Consider the following 6,264-nt stretch of genomic DNA (forward strand, 5'->3'; position numbering starts at 1 on the left):
TAAGGTAATATGGTAATGTATATGCTATATTAAAATGAAGATATCAATTTCCTAGTCCTTGAGTTAGAAATGTGTGACCATGTATCAAATAGTATGACATTGCTTTGTACACGCAACAAGTTTCCCGGAATGTTCGATTGTTTTCTTGCGAATTAACATCATTAAAATCTAACACACAGTGACACTACATTGCAATACAAAATCCCATTTTAGTGAACTAATAAAGGACCAATTGAGGACTTTATTTTTAACAGTATAGTTGTTACACTAGCTTGATTTATTTAACAAATAATGGATTACACTTCTAGGAACTTAAACCAATTTTTGTAATTCAGAAAAAAACTTGATTTTTCAAATTGTTTCACTCTCCCAAAAACTCAATTTTTACTTCTAATACTGTGAAATTTAAATATACTTACACACCTAATACTTTTTGCCTGATATAAGAATTCAAAGTGGTTCATAGTCGTATTCTTAGTCATCACAAATTTCAAAGAAAAGTCCAAACCGGTTAACTGTCATTTTTTTGCATACATGTATTAACAGTAAATTTTTCTATGGCCATACGGGTATTTTAATTTTGATGTGCTAACTCCTTATGCTTATCTCCGACATACCAGCATACATTTTTCTAAAAAAAAGTCTGGGCAATGTTTCTTTTTATCTTACATGATGTGTGTTTTGCCCCACAAACGATGCCATATTGCGATGCTAGAGACATATTGCGAAATAATAGTGAAAGCACCAGAACACCATTAAACTCTTTTCCTGTTTCAATTGTTTTCCTAGGAAAAGAGTGGCACCCTTCTTATCATAAGTTTATTTTTATCCCCCAAAATTTAAGGTTTACAAAAATTTACAATACTACTCAACGTTTTTCATGGTCATTATTTATAAATTTCCTGTTTATGATTTTTTTTTAATAAAAAGGATTTATTATCCCAGGCATACATTACTGTAGCTCTATTTGGCATAACTTTTTTGAAATCTGGGCCCTCAGTGCTCCTCATCTTTGTACTTGTTTGGCTTTATAACTATTTTGATCTGAGCGTCACTGATGAGTCTCGTGTAGAGGAAACGCGTGTCAGGCGTATTAAATTATAAGTCTGATACCTTTGATAACTATTCGACATTATAGTAAAAATTATGGGTCACTATTTTTCAAGCTATGAGTCGTTGAAAATTACCTAACTTTGGTTAGATTGTTCATGAAAAAACACATTTGTGTGCATAAAAAAATTCTATGAGATCGAATTTTTAAATAAATTGTGAGAAGATAGGTTTTATAAAATTAACGGTACCAATTTTCTTGCACCAGATGAGCATTTCGACAATACATTTTATTATATGTTTTAAGAAAAAGAAAAACGAAAGAAAAAATGGTGTCACCGAACTTGTTTTCTTGCTACAAGTAAGAATAAAAAAATTTCCCTATTAGTCCAGCATATTTTTTTTACTTTAATAGCCATCTCCCCTTAATGGCTCATTTAAAAAAAAAAAAAGATTCTAAAAAAAAAAAAAAAATACTTCTTTAAATATTTTGTATAATACAATAAATCACCATGTTTTTCTTCATATAAATAAACAGTTTAACCATTGAATTGCAAATCTGTTTCCAAGACAATAACAATCAAAACCAAGGAGTAAACAAAGACTCACAAAACCAAATGACATTTACATCAACAGTTATAAATAATAATTAAAAACCAATTGTTCAGAGAACAATTGAAAGTCTTTCCACACCAAAGAAATTTGGATAAGAAGGTGGTTTCTTCATACTGATGCGATAAATAATGGTTTAATTATCTTTTTGAGTGATATAAGGGAGATAATATGCTACTTCCGGTGAAATGAATGTCACACCCGGTCTCATATGATAGCTTCTTTCACACTGATTCCAAAAATATAAAGTTTCTATATACTTTAGTATGTAGAATGGGAGAAAATTGGCCGCTTCCGGTTTGTTGGAAGTCATTTTTAGTCTTCAGTAATCTGTTCATGTATCTATATGAGAAAATATATGGTTTCTGAGTACTTTTATGTGAAAAAATTGCAAAAAAAGCTACTTCCGGTTTTCTCAAGGTCACTTCCGGTAGCCATTTTTCAAGGTCATTTGTCACTTAACCTTTTGTTTCAGGTCAAATGTCTTTATAATGAACTTACTTGAAGTTATAATCAAATAACCTCATATCAAGACATTTCAGGGGCGACAACTCCTATAAGATGCCATCTAATTGTATAAGACTAAATGTAGCATATCTTCATTACAATTAAGCAGACATTTTGCACTTGTTTTTTTATATGTATCTCTCAAAGTGAGTGAGAAAATGCAAAAACAAGCAAAAGTCACAATTGAGAACTTGACCTTGACCTTTGACCTTGACCTCATTTTCTAAGTTAGGACCTAGGGGACTCAAATAAAAACATCCCAGGGTTATACGGTTATCTGTTAATGAGTTAAATAAACATACCGACAAATTTATTTTGTAAAGGTAGATAACTCCTATAAAATTTCATCGAATCGCTTCGATCCAAATACGCCAAAAATTACTGAGGATGTAACGAACAATTTGTAAAAAGAATTTTGTCGCTATCTTTTTTTGTTACGAAGGAGATACGCTTTGATGATAAACAGTGAATAGGGAGATAACTCTTACAAAGAAAATGGTTCGGCTTAGCAGGGTGAAATTTAAAAGCGCATAAACTATACAATACAATATGAGAAATATCTAAGCGACATATTGCAAAACAAACATTTATCGCAAGAACAAAAGTTGGCGGAAAAAAAAAAAATAATAATAATAATAATAATAATCAGAACAAATACAATAAGTCTTTCCACAGAAAAGTGGAAAGACTTAATTAAGAAACAACACGAACTCCACTAAAAACCGGGAGCGAAATCAGGTGTTCCGGAAGGGTAAGCATTTGCTGCACCGTATACGGCACCCGTCGTGTTATTTCTTTGTTCAGTTCGGTAATGATTGAAGGTTATAATGACTGAGGAAGAATATCAGATATGATTTCTGACACACTTTTGTCACAATGGCCAATCAGCTCATGATGATGACCGTAAAATTTCTTGTGTGATGACCTTAATTTGATTGATTCGTAGCCCTGTCTTAGCAACTTTTGAGAAAGCAGTATTCCTCGATCAACAAAATCAACGTACTTTGAGCTAGCTCTAGAGTAACGTATCAATTGAGACACATATACTCCATATGCTGGTGCCGCTAGGATGTTGCTACACAGAAATGGAAAGTTGACTATAGGAAAATTAAAATCAAAACGTTTGTCATAAGTTTTGGTATTCAACCTACCATCAATAGCCATTTCGAGAAAAAGGTCTACAATTTGCAGATTTGGGCAAATAACTAGACCAATTTTGTACTGTGATTCTATAATCTAAGATGACAGTATACCATCAATCTACCGTAACTACAAAGACACAATATAAAACAACCAACTGAAAATAAAGTATAAAATTGAATAATCTGCTGGTAAACTAAATAGTTGTATATCTAGATGACCGACCACTTGATCCTGGTATCTTTGAAAGGTTAATTTGGACGGAATGAGTAAAGAAATGTATGGCATAAAAAGGCATAAAATGGGCAAAGAGAAGGAGTGCATTGAACACAAGTGGTTAAACAGCTAGAATGCCCTTCAATTTCATGAGTTTCTCATTATAAGGTGGCTAGATCTTTTGGATAGTCCCGGTCTACCAGGCATCACCAATTAAAAACTTTTTTCCACTTACGCCCAACATAAAAATCAACCAATCAATCTCATTTGTAGTATGATCTACAAGTGTTACTTTCAATTTGAAACCAAGGTTGTTATTTTGGTAGGTTGGTTCATAATGAACTAGATGAAAAGATGAGATATGATTGATAATGATTGAAATAAGGAACCACAACTAACACTGAACAACATTGATGTAACCAAGAATAGACAAACGAGGACAAAGAAAACGGTTGAATTATATGGGCTTTTTTGCACCATAATCAAGATCTACACGTTTATAGTTTTGTATTATATTGATGATATAACAGTTCTAGAACTTAATTGCGTGACAATTTTTCAATATGTATTTCCTGGTATTGTACACGTTATGATTTTCCAGGATTTGTTTACCTGGTAACATGACAGTTATTGTAATATGAAACAAAAATAATACATATTTAAATTTATTATTATACTTCACGTTAAAATGCCATATTTTGATTGACTAATTCGAGGGTTTTAATTTACTCTATCACTCCGTTGAGCGAGTGACATTTTTTTTACTGTTGCCCTCTCGTCCAGATCAATTAAAAATCGATGATAGTTAAAGGACAATCATTTTGATTTGAATTTACATCAAGTAATTAAAACTATGATTAAAAGTTGTAAGTTTTGACTCATATTTTATTATATGACTGTAAACATCTTGTTGGTTTTTTTCTATTACCCGTAACGTTGTTATGTACGTGATGTCAATGAAAATACTTTGAAAATAAAATTAATCTGTAAAAGACAATAACAATATGTCATTCAGTGTAATAAATAAAATAGCACATAGCTGAGAGGGTGATAGAGCAGATTGGTATCTCGAAAAAACATTGTCAGCCTGGGCTTCGTATAGTTTACTTCAATCATAATATCGTATTAATTGCAAATATTTCCTTGTTTATCATTGAAGTTTTGTGAAGAACTGGTATGTCACTGTTTGGTTTAGCGGCTCTAGTTGGTTTGGTTGTTAGTATTAATTGCCAAAATGACAAAATGATATACGACATCTCATCACAGGTTTGTTTTAATAAAATAAATAAATGCCTTGAAAATAAAGCGCTTAAATGTTGTGTTCCTTTTGACAAGGTAAAATATTAATGTTTACAATTCTTACACACACATAAAAAACGATGTATGATGCATAATCTGGCATAAACGTTTAAATCTACAAAAAACTAATGGTAAGCATTTCAAAAATATCCTACCCGTAGGATAAGGTAGCATTTCATAAAGACGTTATAAACACATTTAGACATTTATATATTTCTTATATCTTGCCTTGTTTATGAGCTACGTTTTACTTTTACATGCTATTTTCAATTTATTTTTGTGGAGATATTCCTAGTAAAGCAGCGGCAGAAATGACGATTTTAGAAATCCATGTTTGTATTGCATCTACCGTGTCAAACTGCAATTTCATCACACAGTCAGCATCCACTGTATTTAAGAATTATTTTACCAACGCTTTATCTTACTAAGCACTACGGTTAAGCACTTTTCTGGTAAGTGCCCTTATAAAACAGCTATGCTAAAGGAAATATTTTAATATCATAATGGTATACATTTTTATTTACAGTTTTATATTCATTCATCAAAACTCGCTAATGTTCTTTCAATATATTGTCTTATTCTTTAGGCTAAATGTACTGAGATCACTAGAGGTGCAACACATGACTGTAGATGGGCCGCAGGGATGAGTATGCAAGTGGATCAGGTGGCAGCTGGAGGGAAGATTGCGGCATACAAAATTAAATGGTCTTATGGATGGAGTGGTTGGTACGTCCCAGGGTACAACGACATAGACGGGAAAGTTAACCTTAGGAGAAGGAGATGTTTGTTGTCGTTCAAAGCCAACAGTCTTCGACGAGTGTGGTCTTACTTTTATGATCATGACCACATGTTCATAGTTTGCAAGGCTTAAAAATTACAGGACAAGATACTAGAATATCAAAAACAATTAAAGATATTATATTTTATTATTATCAATTTATTTGAATGATACCATCTTTGTCATGTCGGTATGCCAACCGAGGACAGCACTACCACTCCCATCTACAATGTAAATATATGTGCTGATGAAAAAAAACGTAGCATGATTTCCTGTGTAACGTGCATGCAGGTTTTGAGGTGTAAAAAACTAATTACACGTCTTCTCTATTGGAACAGTACAGGGGACTCCTCGTTCATTTTTTTCTCCCGTGATAGAATTTACAAAATCCATCTGAAACAAGATCAGATCTAAAAAGATATATCGAATGCAAATTTACAATATAAAGAAATTATCTGTTAACTTCAATGTTTTGGGTTCGTTATAATGTCCTACCTAATCAAAGCTTATTACCTCGAGAACAAATAATAAACTATTAAACATATTACAATTTTATTTATATCATGGCTGCACCCATCAGACAAAATAGACACTTTGAATGACTACATATATGTACAATTTTAAATTTTATTTCGTTTGTGAGGTAGCATGACATTCTAGTG

At 32.0% G+C, this 6,264-nt stretch overlaps 1 long non-coding RNA gene across 1 annotated transcript; it reads left to right on the forward strand.

Annotated features, from left to right (window-relative positions):
- The first annotated feature begins 4,687 nt into the window (after nt 1–4,687).
- Nucleotides 4,688–5,750, forward strand: LOC143051120 (uncharacterized). The gene is made up of 2 exons (XR_012970604.1): nt 4,688–4,791; nt 5,411–5,750. It is a non-coding gene; the product is annotated as an uncharacterized LOC143051120 (long non-coding RNA).
- Nucleotides 5,751–6,264: the final 514 nt, after the last annotated feature.

The sequence above is a fragment of the Mytilus galloprovincialis genome, chromosome 11, assembly GCF_965363235.1.
Source record: "Mytilus galloprovincialis chromosome 11, xbMytGall1.hap1.1, whole genome shotgun sequence".
Taxonomy (NCBI): domain Eukaryota; kingdom Metazoa; phylum Mollusca; class Bivalvia; order Mytilida; family Mytilidae; genus Mytilus; species Mytilus galloprovincialis.